Source organism: Anabrus simplex, chromosome 3 (genome assembly GCF_040414725.1).
Source record: "Anabrus simplex isolate iqAnaSimp1 chromosome 3, ASM4041472v1, whole genome shotgun sequence".
NCBI lineage: Eukaryota > Metazoa > Arthropoda > Insecta > Orthoptera > Tettigoniidae > Anabrus > Anabrus simplex.
In genome coordinates, this window is record NC_090267.1 from 65,856,577 (window position 1) to 65,880,801 (window position 24,225).

A 24,225-nucleotide genomic window follows, 5' to 3' on the forward strand; every position below is an offset into this window, starting at 1 on the left:
AATTATACGCAGTACTAAAGAAATGCGAAAATTAGTAGACATTGCAAAGCAATATACTTCGTTCCGGTATAAAATGAAATGGCAGGCCCAATGGCCTTAACTACGCAAATAAAGGCATTTATCTATCAATCAATCTTTTAGTGCCGGGAATGTCCGAGGGCATGTTCGGCTCGCCGGGTGCAGTTCTTTATATTTGACCTCCGTGCGTGACCTGCGCGTCGTTATGAGGATGAAATGATGATGAATACGACACATACACCCAGCCCCCTTGCAAGCGGAATTAACCAATGGTGGTTAAAATCGCCGACCCTGCCGGGGATCGACCCGGGACCCCTGTTACCAAAGGCCAGCACACTAAACATTTAGCTAAGCAGCCGGACTTCATTCCAGTGAAAAGGGACGTCTTCCAGTAGAATACTAGATCTAAAGAGGAGAAACATCCATTTTAGTTCATATACAATATCGTATGAATTTCACTAAATAAAAGAATGTCTGTTCTAAGAAGTCAATTTTGTGCACTTGAAAGCAATAGTCGGTGTGTTTATGAACGGAAATATATAAACTGTACGTGAGGAAAACTCCTGCATTTCAGCTGCTAATACTGTGGAAGCGGTAGCATGATACTCTAAACGGCTGATGAATAAATTATTATTCCAATGCTCATTACTTGTGAACACATTTCTAGCCAAAATTGATTTAGGGCAGAAACAAATTTCATGAAGGGCATTCCAGGAATCATCATGAGCAAGGAGAGGGTATAATAATGTTATTTATTTTACGTCCCACTAACTACAATTTTATGGTTTCTGGAGACGCTAGGGTGCTGGAAATTTGGCCCTCAGGAGTTATTTACGTGCCAGTATACATACCGACACGAGGCTGACGTATTTGAGAATTTTGTATTTCAAAAACCACTGGACTGAGCCAAGATCGACCCTGCTGAGTTGGGGTCAGAAGGCCAGCGTTCTACGGTCCGAGATACTCAGCCTGCCAAAGAGAGTGTATATGTGAGGACTTACAGAAAGCAGAAGTATTCAGAGAACAATATCCAAAGATAGTCTAATATAAGGATAATATTCATGTAAAGGAAGCGACTAACATTAGCGAACTTTTGAAATTTATATATGATTACAAAGACATTTACAAAACGATACAAAAATTGAACATAAGATAAGCGGCTGGATTTGATAAGATTTCTTGAGATAAAATCAAGGGGAAGGGTTGGGATATAGTACCATATCTCGAGTACTCTGGATATAGTATATTATCTGAAATATTTTATTACTGTTTGCACGAAGGAGCTGTTCCAAATGAATGGAAAGTTGCAATAGTAGCCTCTGTATACAAAACGAAGGGTGATCAATAGAGCCCGGATTTTTATGCATTAATAGGTTAGAATGCAAACTTACTAAAGCGAGTAGCAAGTATACCTTCACAACGACATTGTTATGGGGTTTGCACAAATATTAGGGATACGGCCCATCAGAACCCCTATAATTTATGTTACTCTAGCTACATTATTGAAGAGCGGGTGGCCGACACTTCCTACTAACCAAATTAGTTTGCAATCTAACCTGTTACTGCATACAAATCCGGGCTTTAGTGATCAATATAAAGTGTTTATTATAGGCCAGTCAGCTTGACATGTGTTGAATGTTAGCTACGGAGAGATATTGTCTCTGATTATGTTTGACAAATTTGCGAAATTACTAGCTGGTTTCATTGAAGGCAGTTTAGGTTTAGGAAACGCTCATCCAGTGAGGCTCAACTTATAGGATCCCAGCAAGTTATAACAGATATTTTAGATTCATGAGATCAAATTTACTGCATCGCTATGGACTCATCGGAGACTTCGTGCGTTACATTGCGTGACATTACTCACGAAAATGAGAGGTATTGGACTAGACAAAGGAGCGGCAAAATTTCTGGAAAATATAACTCAGAAAATTGGGGTAGGTGAAACATGAGCTGATCCTGTAATAATTAAGACGGGGTCATCAAGGCAGTATTAATGGAATTAACTGCTTCCTTACACATTATTTAAACATTATATGAGTAAAGACTGAAAGGACTTTTCTTTCCATCGTGTTATATTGCCAAGTAATAAATAAGATACGTGATTGCGAGCGACTGCAAAATGGCTTGTTCAGTGTTGTGAGACTAGCAGCAGAGAAGGGGTTATAAGTTTCACTAAGAGGAGAAGTCCTATAAGTTATAATGACAGTGTCGGTAGAGTGGAAGTGATTCATAAGGATGATTTAATTACCGAGGGGTTAAGATAAGGAAAGATATTCATTGGTGTATTCACATTAACGAGTTTGTGATTGAAGGTTCGAGATCTTTTCACATTGTAATGAGGGTATTTATTGGTTGTAGTAAGGATATGAAGGCGATGGTAAGACCCCAAATTATAGTATGGTTTCAGCTCGTGGAACCTTCAAAAGGATTACTGGAATATAAAACTATTAAAGATCCAAAGGAAAGCAGTCTGATTTGTACCTGGATTTCCGACAAAAGAGTATTGTTACGAACATTTTGTAAACTTTGGGATGGGAAGGCTTAGGAATAATGACAATATCTGCTCGACGTGGAATTACTTCAGTAGACGAATAAGCTCGAATGGAGGTTTTGAAAGTAAGGAAATATCATAATATGAAATAAAAGTTGGAATTTGAGACGATAAACCGAGACAAAGTTTCTTCGAATAATTTACCAAGGGAAATAAAATGTGTAATAGTTTCATTTAACGTTTTAGTGTGGTATAGTCTCAGGTGGATGTGGCCATACTAGGAGGAAACAACACTTGTTAGAGCCTTTTATCATCATACTGATTGCAACATAATTGCAATGTAAACTTAAAAGCATTCCAGTCGGTTGAACACACAATTTCAGTATAAATAACTGTAGTAAACCGTATTATTAAACAAGGAATAAATACACACTATTAAACAAAGAATAGAAATAAATACACGCTGCTGAGCAAAGAATGGAAAAATACATAATATTACTACTTGTTTAATTAAGTGTTATTTCAGGTATATTATAGTGTAATATGTACATTGACATCCACATACAAACATATGATATACAAGCACAGCTATGAAATTACTAGAAATTTTCTACCGTTTCACGGAAATTTCTGATCCCACTGCTCTTCACCACTTCTTCCTCGCGATCTATCAACTTCTCTCGAACTACTGCTTTCCGATTTGGACAACAGCCTCCCCCTGCAATACTGACCAGTTATACCAGGTGGCCGAACTTTATGCTTTAAAATGTCCTGCATGCATTAGTGATGCATGGGATGCCTAATCACTTACTATTGAAGAAGCGCTACAACTTGCTGTATTTCGGTTTTGAAACAAATAGCAGCCATTTTACTGCGCACCTTCCATAACAGGGTGAATTTTTAAATATGCGAAAGATGCAGAAAAGAAAATGAATTTACTTATTAATTACGTGCAGACAGTCCGCTCTATGAAAGAGTTGTTTGCATGAAATGGAAACTAATACTGTTCGTCGTTGCTGAACACACTAGCCATTGCTGATACGCAGACATCAAATGCAGAGCGCCTATTTACTAACGGTTTACTAATGAAATGGGTTGCATTAGACGGGTAGCGCTGAGGAACATTTTGCGAGCGACAGTCCAGTTATCTCTTCATATTCTGATGTAACCTGCCTGCTGGTGGTAGTGCGACTGTACAAATAAGTTAATAGGCATCCCATTCATCACTTGTGCTTGCGGGACATTCACAATGTGACTAGGTCAAAAATACATGTAACTATATATGAATGAGAATCTTGAATATCTCTAGGGTGTGAGGTAATAAGCTTACTTTGACAGTATAACATATACGTTCTGTGAAAAGGACATTGTCCTTTGCCTTACCAATTAAAATTTGAGGTTGTCTGATCTACCATTGAAATAAAACAATTAATTGTATCTGATACTAAACAAAATATACGTATATCCTTTATAATTTAAATAACGAGGTTTGCTGCGATGATATAGATTATATTATAAAATTCTGAAATTACAACTGAGAGAAACTCTAGGCAATAAATTTGAAATCCTCTTGACCGGATATTTAAAAGTTGTACAAGAAATTAATCCCTCAGTTTCACTTTACTGTACCTTGAACACTTTGAGTGTTATTACGACGTATTCCTTTGAATTGGTATCAGCTGTAGGTATCTTAAACCTAATGTGCTGATGTATCCTTTTAGTTTCACAAACGAGATACAGCATGCCTTGAAATTATATTCACACTTCACCATCAACTTAACAAGTAATTCCCTTATAACTGTTAGTCTGCAATAAGACACCTCAATATTCGGCTGTCACCGAACTGACACAAAAATCCCGACCGAACAGACACACAAAACACACTTAATCCATTTAATCCATTTGGTTACTGACGACTACATATCCATGTCACTGTACAATCTTCAACTGACTGACAGACCAACTGCGTCCTCACTCTCCAAATGACTAACCATCGACTACGGTTCCATCCAATTGACTGTTCACAATCCGTCTCACCGACCGACTCACTGAGAGTCCACTTCTATCTGACTACAACACTCCACGGCAAACCTATCCTTCCAACTCTCTCGCCACTAGAGCATACTCCTATAAATATAGACACTAGTTGCCACATGGTATAACACCCAGGTCATCTCTAAAAACAGCGATGATATCACTCCCACCCAGCTACAAAGTGTTACATGCAGTGATGAAATAGCCTCAGGGAAATTAGAAACTCCTGAAATTATCTCATACTTCTTAAAGCATACCATGACAGAGCGATGACTCGACAGTTACTGTAACAGTATTACACCATATGTTGCAATGTCTTAAAGGTTTCATAAAATATATCCACATCTGATATTAGGCTGCATCTCTCACTCTACATAATTTAATGCTAACATACACACACATGCATAATATACTAAATACAATGAAACAAACCATAATTAATCAATACATAACGAAATCAGATTACAGAATTGAATCAAGCAATAATAATAGTTACAATAATAGTAATAATAATAAAAATAATATACATATAACAATAATACAGATAACTAATAAAAATTCAAATAGTAATAATAATACAGGTCAGGTCAGGAACGACTCTGCTCCAGTATGTGAGAGTAGACGGTACTACATGCGACTATCTGGCCGAGGGTTGGGGGGCCGATACGAAACGCGACAAACTAGGGAAAAACCAACAGCTACGGGTGGACGAGTTTTCCCTTAGAAAGTTAGATGAGAACGTTGCGTAGGAATTGACACATAAAATCATCAGCTGTTGCCTTGCAGTGAGACAGGGGACTGTCAAAGGCTACGGGAGACAATCCCTGACAGAAAATCCTCTGAAACGTTAGGCCTAGAAAGTCAGTGAAAGAGAGAAATTTTAATTACTTTCGAAACCAAAAGAAGCTTCGGAGTGTTAAACAAACCCAATAAGGATGCCAGTTCCCCAGGTATTGATATCAATAGAAGCTCAACGCTCGATGCTCCATCCAGATCCAGCAAGAGAACTAAAATCTATAAGACAACGACCACAATCAGAGTAACAACTCTGAATATCATTACTTTGACAGGGAAAATAGAAGAGTGTGATGATTTGATGAAATGAGGAATATTAATGTACTAGGACTCAGTGAAACCAAGTGGAATGGATAAGGGTCAAAAGAACTCAGAGATGGTTATCATCTATATTGGTCGGGAGGAAGTTCAGCTATGACTGGAGTAATTGTTACAATGGACCATTCAATGAAACAGCATGTAATAGACATAAACAAATCTGACAGGATTATCCAAGTCAATCTAAAATTAAACCCTACCCAGAACATTAGTATAATTCAGTGCTATGCCCCGCAAGTAGATTGTGATTGTTCAGAGAAAGATTTATTTGAAGAATCCTTGGAAGAGCAAGTTAGAGGTGAAGGAACTATTGTTACTGGTGACATGAATTCCCAAGCAAGGTCTGATAGGCAAGGTTATGAGAGCATCATGGGCACACATGAATGGAGACCAAGGAACACTGTGGGAAGCACACTCCTAGATTTCTGTCTGAGAAAGTTATTGGCAATACCTGATATCACAAACATAAAAGTCACAATAACACCAAATATGAATGGAATGGGCAACAGGAGTCCATCACTGATTATATTATGGTAGATATACATATACAAGAAATATTCCAGGATGTGAAAGTGATCACAAGTGTGTCTCTTGACAGTGATCATATGCTCCTTGTTAGTTATTTCAGGTTTAAAATGTTGAAAGAAATAAGAACCGTCCAGGACAATATCAAAAACAGACACTGAAACAGTTGAAGAAGAATGGAAAAATGTCAAGGAATGCTTCGTCAAGACAACAGAGGAGACGTGTGGAAGAACAAATGGCAAAATGAAATGGAAAGAGACACCATGGTGAAATCATAAAACAAGAAACACAGTCCAGAAAAGAACAATGCCTACAGAAAATCTATCGAAAGTCGAACAAATAAGGACAAAGAAATCTATAAGTTGGCGAAAAAAAATCTAAACAGGTTGTCTGAGCAGAAAGAGAAGAATTGTTGAATGAGTGGAGCGATAAACTAAATGGAGATGTAGATGGCAACAGAAAAATGCTGTATGGAATGATGAATAGGAGGAGGGACAAAGAACACACTAATTATCTGACTAGTGATAGTGGGTATCTCATTACAGATGAGAGAGAGAACAAAGAAGAATGGAAGAATTATTTTGATAAACTGTTAAATGTGAATGATATCACAAACACTCCATTAGATAGATGATGATGGAAGGATAGAAGACACTATAACAGATCTGACATGGAATGATATAGGATACGCATGGAAATACATCAAAACAGGAAAATCTTCAGGCATTGATAAAGTGTGTGGTGAAATGATCAAGTCTATGGGTGATGCAGGAAAGCAGTGGATGTATAGACTTTCTCACTAGACATGGAAGGATGGACAGATACCAGCAGATTGAAAAAAAGGTACCATCATTCCACTCTTTAAGAAAGGTGACACGAATAAATGTTCCAATTATAGAGGAATTACATTACCTTCCCAAGTGGGAAAGCTGTATGAAAGGATTTTACAAAGGAAAATAAACCATTTATAGAATTAAAGTTATCAGAGGACCAATACGGATTCTGGAAAGTCAGATCAACAGCTGATCTAATATTTGGACTGTGTCAGCTAATGGAGGAGTATTATGGACATCATAAGGTCCTTTGGCTGGCCTTCCTGGATATCAAAAAGACCTTTGATGCTGTAAGCAGAGACAAAGTCTGGCAAGTGCTGAGAAACAGTGGAAGAATCAATAATGACATAATAATAATAATAATTGTACCGGGCGGTACACCTCTACGCCGTTTATTTAAAAGTTGCGCCAGTTGAAACTCCTCTTCTGGAGGAAGGTTGAACTTTATCTACTCTATTAATTCTCTACTTTCTCAGAAGATGTCACCACGTGGAAAATTTTGAGTTTTTGAACTGTGTCACTTTTGATGTGTTTTTGTTCAGCTTGAAGTAAGAAGTGTGAACTTTCTCTTCTAGAGGACACTACTGAAGATCAACAATAGTGCAACCTAGTGCGGAGTCAAAGAACTATTTTGTTGAAGAAATTTTTATTTCAAATGTTTGTTCTTTGCTAAATTTCTTTCTGTTATTGTTTAAGTTGGCTGTATACCCCTCTCTTTCCCCTTGTTTTGCATGTAGCCAATCCCGAATTTCTTAAATTAATTTCTATCCAATCAGATGTATCTTCCCCCAACTTGAATCGATTGCGGGGTCCTAGCCAATAAAATAATTGTGGGCGGGTGTTTTCATTCCCCTAACGCCTAGAACCTTCCACGAGAGGTTATAAACTGCTGATTTTTGGGTCTCCGTGCCACTTCTGTTCCATCTTTCAGTGTATTAAGTACATCGCAGGAGGCGGGTAGCGCCTCTTTCTTCTGCAGCGGTCAACAATAAGGTAATGGCCGATTAATAAATTCTTTCTTTTCTTGCTCAGCAGTTTAACTCTCGGAGCGGGTGCGAAGCGTTCTACCATGTAACCTTTTCCTAAAATGTAACTACTCTTTTCTTCGATTCTCTTGTAAAGCTACATTCTGGGATAGAGAGTGCTAACCCTCTCGAGCTCCCACTCATATTGTTTTGAGGTGAACTTATTTTTCTCAACCTATTCTTCGATAATGTAAAACAAATTGTTCTCTTCTTAAGTCACCTCTTTAGTATGGGATTAGCCCTTGTATTAACGGCCTAGCGCCAAGTAGGTCTTAATCAAAGTGTATTAGGAGTGTAAGTTCGCCTCCTCTCAAATTGTTTTAGAGGTCATTTAATTAACCTTCTTGTCATTTAATAGACCTCAGTAGGTTGGGTATTTTACCCCTGTGTATATGTCCTTTGAGGACAGCTTAAAGGTGGAGTTTGGTGTGGCCTGGGAGAGGCTTAAAATTGAGAGCGAGTGGCTCTTTTGAAAATGGTATATTGTATGCCTCGAGGAGGCTTTTCAGTGTAATTTGGAGCAAGGGCTCCTAGGTATGAATGGGGTTTTCTGCCCCTCTGCTAAATTGTGTTTGGGGTAAAACTGAGCTGATTGCCCAAGAATTATGTTTCTGACTTTTGAAGCCCCAAATGGGGTACCTATGTAAATGTATTTTTCAATTGTGTTTCGGCTACTAAGTACCTGTTCTATTTGTTGTTACCTAATTTTGAAAAGAAAATATAACCTTGTTAAATTTTACGTTAACTTTGATTCCGTAGTTTGAGACCCATTCACGCCCGCACCTTCTTACACCTCTACCTACCATCAAAACGCGGTAACAAGTGGTAGCAGAGCGTGGTTGAATGGGTCTCAATTTAGCCCCTTTTGACGGCTAAACACTGTTTTGATCCGAACTCTAACCATTTTCTCAGTTGCTGAAAATTTTTTATTGAGGTTGTTCAAAATTTTTCCGTCATCATGCCCGGCCCTCGCGATGTTCTCCTCCTTAACTATTTGCGCAAAGAGGAGTTGATCTACGAATTAACTATTAGAAACGTGCAATCTGGAGGCACGGTTGCTTTCGACACTAACAAACTTAGAGAGTCCCTTGATTTGCCCATTTCCATCCCCAATTTGGGAGAGAAAGAAATTGATGACTCTCTTTCCACGATCGTCGAGAATATTTCTGGGCTAGCATCTGTAGTTAGTTTTTTTGATGAAAATGATCCGTCTCCTAATCAAATTAAGCGTGTGCAAGGCAGACTATATCACTTTTCAAATAGAGTTAATGATCTGTTGTCTCTAAAGGTGAATGACGTTCAGAGGAAGGAAGCTAATACGCTCCTTGAAACTATTTATGAATTGTCTAGTAAAGTCACTCAATTGTTAACTGGGGAAGTCCCTCCCAAATCTGATCAGCCCACCATAGTGAATGCAGGTAGTGAGGAAGCGCCTCCCAAGGGAGAAGTCAATAGGATAACCGTTGCTGCTCAAACTATCCCGGCCCCATTGGACACCGAATCTGAACGCCGTGCATCGTTGAGTAACATCCGTTCTGAATTAACTTCCTTACCATTGAAACCTTTACCTACTATGTCACCCGGGTTTAGCAGCTTGCCTCATCCATTGGCAATGTTGCTCAGAGGTATTTCTAAGTTTTCTGTTAACACCACCAGTGATGTAATTTCATTTTTAAGATTTCTAGTTGAATTTCAGGATCACGCCCTTGTGTTTTCTCTTTCCCCTTGTCAAATTTTGCAAATTATCTATCCTTATGCTATTGGTGTTCTCTCAGATAAAATAGTAAGAGCTATTGCTGAACAGTCATCTATTGAAGATTTTCACGCACACTTGCTTGCAAATTTCATTCCTGCCCGCGCGAGGTCATCTCTGATTCAGAAATACTATTATCGGGTACAGCGCTTGGATGAAAACTTGGCTGATTTCATACAGGACATTAAGTTTTATACTAGGGTGTTTGCTCTCCACTTCCCTGAGGATCAGATCGTGCAAGCTATTGTTGAAGGGATCTCCCCACCCTACAGGTCATATTTGTGTTTCGCGGCATGCCCGCAAACTTTCTCGGAACTTGAAGCATTGGCCGTCTCAGCGGAAGGAGTTAGATACGCCGATTCCTTGCGTGTTGCGAAAGAACCCCCGCCTTCCTTTAGTAACACTCGGCCTCCACCTCGCCGATCAGTCACCCCTCGTAAATGTTATGCTTGCGGGTCGCCTGATCATCTGCGCAGTAAGTGTCCTCTGATCAAGTCTAGTAGGGCAAATAATGGAGCTGGTTCATCACAGGGCTGTTTTAAATGTGGGGCTTTCTCACATATCGCCAAGAATTGTCCCAATTCGAATAGCACCCCCTCCTGCTCAACTTCTGGGGTAACTTCCAACAACAGTCAAAAGTGACTAGTGGCTTCGGCTGAGTCAACTAATCCATCTTCCCAAGGCTCAGCCCCTGGCAAAAAGGTCGAGAATTCAGGGAACGATAAGTCTTCGAATACATCTTTTGAATGCCCCAAAGAGTGTCTTAGGATTGCGGCGGATATCCCCGCACCTGTTCCTTTTCTTAAGATTGAGATAAATAACGAACCTATAACAGCTCTATTAGATTCAGGCAGTGTTTGTTCCATTATTTCGGCTGAATGGTACTCCAAATTGAAATCTGTTTGTAAACTACCTGTCTATGACTCTTCTCCTGTTAAATATGTTTCGGCTAATACATCTCCATTAGAAATTCTAGGTTCTTTACTGGTCAAAATTCGTATTTTTAAGTTTACATGGAAAATCAAACTGTTTGTGGCTAAGCACTTGTCTTGCCCCATCATACTGGGAGCGGACTTTATTTCTCACACTGGTCTTGTGCTCGATCTCCAGTCTAGGTCGTGCACATTCAAATTTGCTTCTAGTTGTAAAATCCCACTATTAACGTGTAATTCTGTGTCATGTTTCTCTATTTCGCCTACCCAGGATGAGATGTTGTTAGACCTTAGACATCTACCTGAGGAGCAGGCTAATAGTATTCGTAAATTATGTCAGTCATTTCCAGAGGTATTCACTGATACTCTTGGTGTTACTGATCTTATTGAATACAAAATTGAGGTCACGGATTCGATTCCTGTCCGTTTTCCACCTTATAGGCTATCTCCACCTAAAATGAAGGCTCTGAAAGAAATCATCGATCAGATGTTGAAGGATGGTATTATTAGGCCCTCTAAGTCGGCGTATTCATCGCCTATTTTTCTAGTCCCGAAACCCCAAGGAGGCTTCAGGCCTGTCATTGATTACAGGGCTCTCAATCGGAAGGTGGTGTTGCAATCTGTGCCCCTTCCTGACCTTCATTCTTGTTTTTCATGGTTTCGTAAGGCCAAGTTCTTCACTATCTTGGACTTGAATCAGGCCTATAATCAAATTCCCCTTGCCGAAGAGTCTAAACACCTTACAGCGTTTGCCACGGACTGGAATTTATACGAATACAACCGCGTGCCTTTCGGGCTCCCCACGGGGGCAGCTGTGCTCACTAGGCTACTAGATAGGGTCTTCTCCGACATCAAATTTGAATACTTATATCACTACTTGGATGATGTCGTCGTGTTTTCGGAGACCTTCGAAGAACATCTAGATCATCTGCGAGAAGTTCTGAATCGCCTTCGTAAGTCTGGGTTAACTGTTAAGTTGTCCAAGGTTGCCTTTGCTAAGCCCTCTATGTCTTTCCTAGGGCATATTGTGTCACCTGATGGTGTAGCAGTCGATCATTCTAGAACACAGGCCATCCGTGATTTTAAACCTCCCAAGGACATTAAAGGCATCGCCAGGTTTATTGGTATGGTGAATTTCTTCAGAAAGTTCATTCCTAACTTTGCTAATAGAGCGGCGCCCTTAAACCTTCTTCGTAGGAAAGGCATCAAATTCGAGTGGGGACCTTCTCAACAAGCCGCTTTTGAAGATCTGAAATTAGCTCTCTGTAATGCCCCTGTCCTTGCTATGCCTGATTTCTCAAAGAAATTTCATCGTCCAAACGGACGCGTCGTCGTCAGCTGTAGCTGCAGTCCTTCTTCAAGAGACTGAACTAGGGAGGCGACCCATCGCCTATGCATCTAGGACTTTATCGGCTCAAGAAGCCAAGTATTCCATCTATGAGCTCGAAGGTTTGGCAGTTTTATTCGCCTTAGAGAAGTTCCGTCTCTATCTGGAACATGTCAAATTCGACCTGGAAACAGATAATCAAGCCTTAAGCTGGGTCTTAGGTAGGCCGCGTCGTACTGGTCGTATAGCCCGTTGGGCCATTCGTATTTCTGCCTTCCAATTCGATGTCAGGCATATCAGAGGTACTGAAAATGTTGTTGCTGATGGACTCAGCCGTATGTTTTCAAACGAGGTCGAGACCCACGAACCGGTCGACAGTTCATCACCTTCCGAGTCCATACTATCCGAGGTTAATGCCATCCTAACAGATGCTCCCATGCTTTTTAGAGATATTGAGAAATACCAACGTGAAGATCCGACGCTGGCTCCGATAATGGAAACCCTTTCTTCTGGGGAACAGGTTGTCCCTTATGTTCTGAGGAATGGTGTTCTATGTTGCCCATCGAGGCATGATAAGATGATGAAAGTTGTCGTTCCAGCCGTTCTGGTACCTATGATCTTCAAGTATTATCATGAGACCCCATTAGGAGGGCATCTTGGAATCTTTAAAACCCGTGAAAAGATTCGTGAAATGTTCATCTGGAAAGGTATGGACGGCGAAATTCGTGAACTTGTAAAAGCTTGTAAATCTTGTTTGCTCAGTAAACCCACCATGTCCACCAAGGTAGGCCTTTTGTCTTCGCATCAAGCGTCGCGCCCCATGGAACGCCTGTATATCGATTATGTAGGACCGTTCCCCCAGTCAAAGGGTAATGCCAACAAGTTCAACTTTGTATGCGTAGATGGTTTTACAAGATTTTCGTGGTTATTTCCGACTAAGCTGGCTACCGCTCAGTCTACAATTACTTGCTTAAATTCTATTTTTGCTTCTTTTGGTCCGTGCCAATATGTTGTATCTGATAATGCTAAGGCTTTTACATCTAATCTTTTTCGTAAATTCTGTTTTGACTTGTCCATCTCTCATGTAACTACTTCTGCTTATTACCCTCAACCATCCCTGGCTGAACGGGTTAACCGTAATCTCAGGTCCGCACTTATTGCCTATCATCATGAAGATCATTCCAGGTGGGACACGTCCCTGCATTGGATAGCTTTTGCTTTGAATTCGGCGGTTCATGAATCTCACAAGTTTACTCCAGCTTCTTTGATGTTCAAGTTTGTTCCCAACTCGCCGCTCTCTAACCTCTGGTCTCTGAATGACATTCTACCCGAGACAATAGATCCGGATAACATTAAAGATCTTTGGAAGAAGGCTAAAGCCAATCTTAAAGTGTCTCATGAAAAGGTTAGGGAAAGGTATGATCGTGGACGGAGATCCACCCCTTTGAAGGTAGGTGACCAGGTTATGGTCAAAAATTTTGTTCCCGCGGGCAAGCTTGCCCCCAGATTCCGTGGGCCATGCATCATTCTCGATTTTCTCACACCGGTTAAATTGTTAGTAAGCAATCCAGCCACCGAGAGGATATTTAGGGTTCACCTGTCCCAGGTGAAACCGGTGTAAATTTTGTGTCAACTTGCTTCATATAATTTGATAGGAATATGATGGTTATATTTTTTTTTGAGTTCCACACTTAAGGCATTCTGCTCCTTCTATTTTATTTTATATGTAAGCATTTCTTGTAAACCTCCCCCGATTGTTAAACTGCCATCCTGTCCTTGTCACGGCCATTACCACGCTCCCGTCTCCTGCTCCACTAAATACAGTGGCTGGCTTAGATGAAATGCCATGGATATCGCCACGCCGCTGGCCCCTCAATCTACATGCCTGTGCCCTCAAAAAAAAGATGATGGTCCAACACAATTTTGCCGCCGAGCTTTTATGTTGCAGTGCCCCCGCAGCCGCGCAGCGCCGTGCAGCAACTGGGGAGGGGGATGGGCCCCCTCCTCTCCAGCGAGGACGACATGTGTACGGCGAGCCGGAGCTCTCCTCCCGGCCAAGGCTGATGTGCGGCGCACGACCTGCTACTGGCCCGCAGCCTGTATATGTTCACCGCGGGCGCGGCGTATTTCAACACCTCTGCTCCCCTCATAGTGCGGGCGAGCGGTATCTCAGGGTACTTGAGGGGTCCGAGCGGCCTCCTTTGGACGCAAGCTGCAACGGCCGGTCTGGCCATCCAACTTAATCTACATCAACTACATGGACAGTCACCATAAGCAATAATTACACTTGGGAATTCAACATCAATATTTGGTGGACATTGCAAAATTTTCTTCACTTTTAAGTAGTAAAAGTTTATCTTCAGAAATTCAAATTCTACAAACATAAAGATTTTCATTCACCTGCAACAACAACATTTTGAAACTGAATTAAGAAATCTTGTAAATGCTCCTGCTATCTATCTTCATATCAACATCATTACTTGGACTTTGTTTCAAACTGATCTCATGCGTCACCCCTGGAGGAACTTTGGGGGGGGGAGGTCTGTACCGGGCGGTACACCTCTACACCGTTTATTTAAAAGTTGCGCCAGTTGAAACTCCTCTTCTGGAGGAAGGTTGAACTTTATCTACTCTATTAATTCTCTACTTTCTCAGAAGATGTCACCACGTGGAAAATTTTGAGTTTTTGAACTGTGTCACTTTTGATGTGTTTTTGTTCAGCTTGAAGTAAGAAGTGTGAACTTTCTCTTCTAGAGGACACTACTGAAGATCAACAATAGTGCAACCTAGTGCGGAGTCAAAGAACTATTTTGTTGAAGACATTTTTATTTCAAATGTTTGTTCTTTGCTAAATTTCTTTCTGTTATTGTTTAAGTTGGCTGTATACCCCTCTCTTTCCCCTTGTTTTGCATGTAGCCAATCCCGAATTTCTTAAATTAATTTCTATCCAATCAGATGTATCTTCCCCCAACTTGAATCGATTGCGGGGTCCTAGCCAATAAAATAATTGTGGGCGGGTGTTTTCATTCCCCTAACGCCTAGAACCTTCCACGAGAGGTTATAAACTGCTGATTTTTGGGTCTCCGTGCCACTTCTGTTCCATCTTTCAGTGTATTAAGTACATCGCAGGAGGCGGGTAGCGCCTCTTTCTTCTGCAGCGGTCAACAATAAGGTAATGGCCGATTAATAAATTCTTTCTTTTCTTGCTCAGCAGTTTAACTCTCGGGGCGGGTGCGAAGCGTTCTACCATGTAACCTTTTCCTAAAATGTAACTACTCTTTTCTTCGATTCTCTTGTAAAGCTACATTCTGGGATAGAGAGTGCTAACCCTCTCGAGCTCCCACTCATATTGTTTTGAGGTGAACTTATTTTTCTCAACCTATTCTTCGATAATGTAAAACAAATTGTTCTGTTCTTAAGTCACCTCTTTAGTATGGGATTAGCCCTTGTATTAACGGCCTAGCGCCAAGTAGGTCTTAATCAAAGTGTATTAGGAGTGCAAGTTCGCCTCCTCTCAAATTGTTTTAGAGGTCATTTAATTAACCTTCTTGTCATTTAATAGACCTCAGTAGGTTGGGTATTTTACCCCTGTGTATATGTCCTTTGAGGACAGCTTAAAGGTGGAGTTTGGTGTGGCCTGGGAGAGGCTTAAAATTGAGAGCGAGTGGCTCTTTTGAAAATGGTATATTGTATGCCTCGAGGAGGCTTTTCAGTGTAATTTGGAGCAAGGGCTCCTAGGTATGAATGGGGTTTTCTGCCCCTCTGTTAAAATTGTGTTTGGGGTAAAACTGAGCTGATTGCCCAAGAATTATGTTTCTGACTTTTGAAGCCCCAAATGGGGTACCTATGTAAATGTATTTTTCAATTGTGTTTCGGCTACTAAGTACCTGTTCTATTTGTTGTTACCTAATTTTGAAAAGAAAATATAACCTTGTTAAATTTTACGTTAACTTTGATTCCGTAGTTTGAGACCCATTCACGCCCGCACCTTCTTACACCTCTACCTACCATCAAAACGCGGTAACAATAATAATAATAATAATAATAATAATAATAATAATAATAATAATAATAATTGTACCGGGGGGTACACCTCTACGCCGCACATTCGAATCTTCCGCCTTAAAGTACTCCTCTACTGGAGAAACACTGAACTTGGAACTAGACCAACTTAAATTTTTCCTCTGAAGATGTCACTGTGTGAATTTCGACTTGTTTTTGTTTACTATTTATCAAGAAGAGTGGATATCCTCTACTAAAAAGCTACGATCATGCACCCTGGTGCGAAGTGAAGGAACTTTATTTGAAGAAATTTTGTACCGATGAGTTTTTGTCCTTACTAAATTTCGTTCTTTCATTTGTGGGTTGGCAATATTAATCTTTCCTTCCGTCAGTTTTGAACTTAGCCAATCCAGAATTTCTGTAATTAAATTTTGACCAATGGAGTCTTTCTTCTCCGATTTTGATGTGTAACTGTAAGCTACCCTATAAACGCCTGTGGGTGTGTCTTAATTATTCCTGAAAGGTCTCGAACCTTCCCCGAGGGTATAAAAACTGCTGATTTTCCTGTCTCTCGGCCACTTCATCAACATCTAAGTGTATGGACGTGTAGCAGGAGGCGGGAAGCGCCTATTCCATATGGCAGCAGTTCTTCAGTAAGGTAATGGCCGCTTAACATCTTTATTTCTTGCTAGCTCAGAAGTTTAACCCGCGGGAAAGGTCCGAAACTTTTACATTGTAACCTACCTTTCTACAAATGTAAACTTGTGCCGGCTTATGTAAAAACTGCATGTATCTGTAACTGTAAATCGGGGATAGGGAGTGCTTTACTCTCTCAAGCTCCCCTTCATTTTAACTTGAGGTGACTACATTTTGATGACTGATTTTCTACTCTTCCTTAATGTGTTAAATTTATTCATTATACAAGTCACCTCCATAGTTTGGGAATAGCCCCTGTTTCATCGGCCTAGTGCCTCTTAGGTTTTAAGAAGTTTCATGTAGGAGTGCAAATTCACGCCTCCATTCAGTTTTGCATTTTGGGCCATTTACTTAACCTATTATTTTTCTACTAAGGCCCAGTAGGTTGGGTACAAGACACCCCCGTTTCATTTCGTGTAAGTTGTGCCTTGATGGCAATTTAGTTAAAGCCTGGTGTTGCCTTTAATAGGCTTGGAAAACTGAGAGCGGGTCACCTTTTTTAAGTATTGGATATGTGCCTCTAGGAGGCTTGACATTGATAGGTGGGAGCAAGTGCTCCATGTTATTAGGGGATTTCTGCCCTTTGGTAAAGATGTGTTTGTGAGCTGAGAGCTCAGAAATTGTAAAACTTGGGGCTTGAAGCCCATATTGTTAAATTGTTTCTAAATTTTGGATTTTCTTGTTTTGGTTAAAGCCTTGTCATTTCACCTAACGCTTCATTGTTATAAAAATTGCAAGGAAATATAACCTTCAGTTTAAGTTTAAATTTTTTCCTTTTCTTGTCATTTGTAGTTAGACCCATTCACCCCTGCACCTTCTTTCACCTCTGCTGTTCCACAGATACCTCAGAACAATAATAATAATAATAATAATAATAATAATAATAATAATAATAATAATAATAATAATGGCGTATGGCCTCCGGAGAGGCCTGGTGCAGGTCTTTATCTAGTAGATGGCCTATTAGGCGACCTGCATGTCTGTGAAGATGAGATTCCTACCAAGGATGACTTCTGATGTTGAATACGCCACACGCACCCAGCCCCGAGCCATTGGAATTAACCAATTAAGGTTAAATTACCCGACCCGGCCGGAAATCAAACCCGGAACCCTCTGAACCGAAGTCCAGTACGCTTAGTATTCAGACAACGAGTCGGACAATGGTATAATAAAACGAATTGATAATTTATGTGATGACATCAGTAGTCACGTCGTAACATCATCAGGAATGACGGTACCCTTTAGAATAACTACGGGTCTAGACAAGGTGGAGTTCTGTCATCTGTTCTCTCCATTACTGTGATGAATGAGATTCAACAGGTATGCCAAAACGTTGGTGACAACAAAATGAAAGTCATGTTATTTGCTGATGACATCTGTATATGGGGAGATTCCAAGGAGGAACTTCAGGATCAGATCAATGCATGGACAGTAACAGCTAAAGGGTACGGCTTAAGATTAAGTCAGAAAAAGTGAAGTGTTGGTAATGCAGTGAAATGGTCAACCTGAAGGTTACATTGAAATAGAGGGTAAACAACTCAAGATGTCCAACAAATGAAAATATGTAGGAAGCATGATATCAGCAACAGGCTTCATTGAAGAGGAACTTACCAGCAGGCTTCAAGCTGAAGGAACATTCTATAGAGTTGTCCGAGACCTAATATGGAACCCAAAAGTACAATTTAAATGCAAGCGAGTAATTTATCTGACTAATTACATGCCAATTTGACATATGGGAGTGAGACCTGGACCATGAGGAAAAAGTATGAAGTAAGGCAGGGCCTCTCAGGGTGCATGCGCTTGGTGCATGCACTGTGCACGGTGCAAAAGACGACTTCGCTTGGTTGCCCAGAGTGCAGATCCCCACTCCTCGATTTGGAGCAATAGCGCTGTCTATCTCTTTCCCCACGCCTGTCTCGCTCGCTCCCCCTGCCTCCCTCTTCCTCACTTGCTGCGCAGCGCTCCAAATCCGAGCCGAATTGAGCAGAGTTGAGCCGAGCTTAGCCGAGTAGCCCAGAGACGAAGCGTTGGTCCGAGCCGTGTCGAGCGGGAGCGATGCACAGTGCACGAAGCTCTTGCGCTTCGATTTGCACGCGTGAGATTTTGGGCGTTTGAGAGGCCCTGAAGTAAGGATTCAGGCAGCTGAAATGAGATTTGTCCGAGCAATAGTTGGCAAAACAAGACGAGATAAAATTCGTCGTGAGAAAATCAGGGACATGGCTCAGTTTGGCAGAATGCAGGATAACATAACTCTGCGTAGACTCAAATGGTATGGTCACATGTGAAGGATGGATCCTGATCGCATACCCAGAAAAATGTATGATCTGCAGTTAAAATATTCAATCCCAAGAGAGTGGCCGAGAATGCGATATACAGGCATGGTGAAAAACGGTATTATGCAACGAGGAGGGGACAGGGAAAACATTGAAGAAGGAGAAAAGTACAAGGACAGAAGCTGATAGAGGGGCTTCATTCGCCGACTATCGTAGAGATGGACCGACGTGGGATATGTATGTAATAATAATAATAATAATAATAATAATAATAATAATAATAATAATAATAATAATAATAATAATAATAATAATAATAATAATACAAATAAAATAATAATACCGATGAATGCCTGTAACGGGATTTGAACCGTTACAATGAGTAGAAAGTACGTCACTCGCGGGCCGCCTGGCATAGAACAGTGTCCCTTTTCGCTGCCACTGTAAAGAACAGAAACTCCAAACTCAGTCTATGCAGCAGGTATTACAACACGTTGAGTGCCGGAGCCGTACATTCTAACATTGTACCGCTGAGTGAGTTTCTCGTGAGGCTACGGGGGACAAAGTACCGCTGAGAGGTGTTGTTATATGACTTTCCCTGCCGAGCCGGTGGACCGCTGAGTTATTGACTTCGCTATGCTAGCGTACCACTATGGCCTCGCAGCAAATTATGGCATGCTTTGTTTCCAAATTACGGTTTCTTTTGTATTTGTATATCGATGGCTTTCTTTTAAAACCTCGCATGTCCCAATGCTCTTCCTACCCATTATATTCCCCAAGACTGGTCATTTCTCTCATATACATAATTGTAGTCCGTCAGAACAATTTTCGTTGTGTTAAATTTTCCTATGCTAACGTGTAAAGGAAAATGAACCTTAAATGCATTATACTGACAGAGTGCATAAATTCGCCAAGCAAATAACATCCCTACAATACGGTACAGTAAGGTCAATCTTCCTTTACATATTAGCATAGGAAAATGAACACTACGGAATTTACTCTGATGGAATGCATATAAATGTGTGGCTGGAAAGCGTGACCAGTCTTAAGGAATATATTGGGTAGGAAGATCGTTGGGACATGCGAGGTTTTTAAAGAAATCCATCGATATATTTCAAATTCAGTTTGGTAACGCATGTTTTGTCTTGCAAAATGCAATAGATCAGCATAAAATGGACACTACTTATCAAAATTATCAGACTGAAGGACTAGTGTCATTATCCTCGAAGTTCGTGAAGAAAACGGCTTCATTTTCGATAACCCAATTCTCCGATAAGTGGTGTAATAACAGGGAAATGTATCGCAAGTAGTTCACAGACACCGTACTGTAGAACTGTGAGTGCCTTGGAATTGTAGTGTTAAGCGCTAGTAAACAAATAGTGGCACAGTCTGTTGGCTAAAATGTGTACTATCAAGCAACATAAGCTTCTAGTAGAACTATATTGTTCCGCTCCAGACACTTAGCAAACACCGTACAGTGGGGCCACGGCGGTACCTCGTGATGCTACGGTGCTGATGAGGATGAAGATGACAAGTTTTATGAAGCATTGAGTGACATCGTGGTCAGGGTCAACAGCAAGGATAGGATAGTGCTAATGGGCAATTTCAATGCGAGAGTTGGAAATAGAATTGAAGGATACGAAAGGGTGATTGGTAAATGTAGGGAAGGTACTGTGTCCTTTCAGAGCCTGAGTCCCAACCAGCATTTATCTCAGGGGGTGTTACGGTCCGAATCTATCGCAACTAAATAACAATAAAATTTAATATAGGGATATAAGATCTCCAATTAAATGTATGGGCGCCATCCAATTAGTACTACAGGGTTGAACGGGACACTCTAATAATTAACTTTAAGGCTCATTATAAAAACACATAAAAAACAATATATTAAATCAGATGTAAGGGACAAATATGAAGGCTCCGTCCTAGGAATGGGGACGGATTTTTAAACGGTCACCAAGGGTTTACTATTCTACAAGAACAAGAACCTGGAACTGTTTGCTTGTAAATGCTAAAGGAGCATTTTATTTAAGTAAACAAAATATTTTTTTACACACAACCAAAATCTGTTGATCCTTAATTAGCCGCGATTGGCAAATTATTCCTGAAATTTTTACACAATATTTGACACTTTTGACCACCCATCTATTTGGGTGGTGGAACCGTTGATATCTGAAGGTATCAGATTTACCCTCGTTAACACAATGACCAATTATGGCCATGGACCAATTACCTGTTGGCCAAGTAGGCGCGATCACATGACCCATGTCATTGCCTCCACTTATTTTGAGATGAGACCAACCCGGGAAACTACAAACTCTCCCCGGGTTCCTAACCAAGATGTGCTAATCGTTAACCGAAGGAAACAACAAAGGGACTCTAACCTAATGGTGCAGATGTAGGGATTTGCCTTCATATTATAAATATTAACTTAACTTATTATTTACAACAACGTGACATTATTTCGTTATTTCGCCAGCTGACTTCCCTAGTATCACTCATCATCACCATCCGAAACAATAATAGAAAAATAAAATTTAAAAAATATTATTATTATTATTATTATTATTATTATTATTATTATTATTATTATTATTATTATTATTATTATTATTAGTGGATATCATGATTACCGTAACCCGTAATCAACCTCGCTCTAATACTTCAACTTCTCGCTCTTATTATTCTCATCTGAAATTTAAAAAGTAGCTTTTTCTTCTTCTGATACTTCAAATATTATTATTATTAAAGTAGTTTGAAAATTTCAATATTTTCAATTCAATTCCCACCATCATTATTGTGTTCATAAATTTAAAAAATCTTCTTCTTCTGATTCTTCAAATATTATTATTATTTTTACGGTAAATTAATTTCACGTGTTACACCACCGTTAGCCATGTTTATGGTTAATGCGTAAGCTTTTACCATTTCGGTCTACTTTGGCACTAAGCAATTGATTTATGATTTCCTTGGAATATTATTATTATTATTATTATTATTATTATTATTATTATTATTATTATTATTATTATTATTATTATTATTATTATTATTTCGCAATTTTATTTTTTAATTTCAATTTATACGTGGCAGTTAACTATTGTTATGTTTAACGCATAACTCCTTTTACAATTCCGGTCTAGTTTTGCACTTAATCAATTAAGACATGATTTACTTGAAATATTATTATTACTATTTCGAAATTTTATATTTTTATTTCCCATCTTTAGAGCTTAGTCTCATATGTTAACTCCCAAACATGAACCACCCAGATCCGATTTCATATCGCTCGGGACATAATAACGGTATTTGAACCCGCAAATAAATGTTTATCGTTAATTCATGGAGACCATGTTCTCCTAAGACAAATATCAAATCCCATGGCACCTCGCAGTTGGGCAAATACATCCAATCTCTGCAAGTGCTAAATTATTCCTTCCATTTTCGTTCTGAAGTCCATTTTTTCACTGGAACTCTTCAAACATTTAATTTAATTCATTCATTAATCTTCGGTGCGTTGACTCCTGCCCCTCCTGACACCGAATCTTCGTATTATATCGACGTAGGCATTGAAACTTATCTATTTCATCATCAAAAACAGTACGGCTCAATTCTCACCTCATGCCGGATTTTCGTTCCGCATGTCTTCCGATCTCAAAAATGGGCTCAAACCACTCTGGGCTTTCCACATATCGTGACCACCCAATAAATGTGCCGCTATCACTTCTAAACAAATATTTATGATTATTATGGAGTCCAAAAGAACGTTAAATCAACAATTAAGGTTAAAATCCTATTTACTGCCCGAATCAAAATATTCACCTCACATGTTATCTCCACATTGAAATTACTTTAACTTGCAATCATACCATCAAATTATACCCGTGTCTTTATTCACAAAGTATTACGATAAACACGCATTTACATATTACCCCTGTTCATTTATCACTCCGATACTTCTACTGATTATTATGTTTCTGTCCACTGGCGAACTTCGCTGCACGAATAATCATCGATATTTACAGACATTTCGATGGACTTCATTCCGTCCCACAAGAACAAAAATCACTCGGCAACCCTCTACCTCTGGATACTCTTACAACATGCCTTAATATCTATAAAGTTTCCGATAACGGAAACACATTTGAGCACTTATGAAATGAATATTAATCTTATCTTTACATGAAACGTGCTCCATATAATTTCATACAATTCAAGCACTTGAATAAACAAATCAACCCTACTCTACTCTATTAAATAATCAAAATTATGATGAGTGCTTGATCTAATTATGTACATATTAATTTGTCCCTTTGTCTATCTATCTTTGAATTTATACGAGCCGGAAATGGCTCGTTTCACAATCAAGTTACCATAATGAAGGAATATGATTTCCTCCCGCTAACGATAGCAATCTACAAATGTATGTCAATGGGTACTCATCTCAGCCTGTAGTTTGCTAAACTGGACGAGGAGCATAGCCCCCGTTCCAGTCTAGCTCTGCATTCTACTGATTTTCATGGCAGCTTGAAGATGTAAACCAATGCACTTTTCAGATTTACACATATTAATTTTCAAGCTTTAAAATTTTAACATTTTAATAATTTTACACACACTAATATTGAACTGAAACTTTACATTTCTGGCCTCTTATGAAGCCCACTTATTGTAAATATACACTCTTCGTTCCTCTGCCGGACACTAGGAACATGGGATACCTCGGGATCCCCTTTTACAACGGCCCGGGCGCGCACTCGAATTCCCGTCGCGTTTTCGCACAGCTGGCCAGGTATCAGTTGATGATTGACTGTTTACTGGGTGAAAAACGTCGAACACCCGTGATCGTTCTCACACCATGTACTTTCTAATTTCTTGTTGTAGAATTTCACACTCCTATCTGTAGGTTTTAGTTTAACTAGTTCTGTAAATATTGGAATTCTTCCTGCTAGTAGACTGTTCAAGACTGTAATATGAACTACTTAGCGTCACTCTGCTACGTAACATTCTAACACTTCAAACACTACTGCACGAGTAAACACACACATTCTCCCTGGCGTAGTAACGGCACGGAATCTTCACAAGTAAGTTACGCACCCCTGGCGTGGTAACAGCTCGAACACATTACCAGAAGTAAGTAAGTCCGTCTCCACGACCCTATATTTATATTCGACTCCCTTCTCCTCCGAGTTCACGGGAGGTCGTC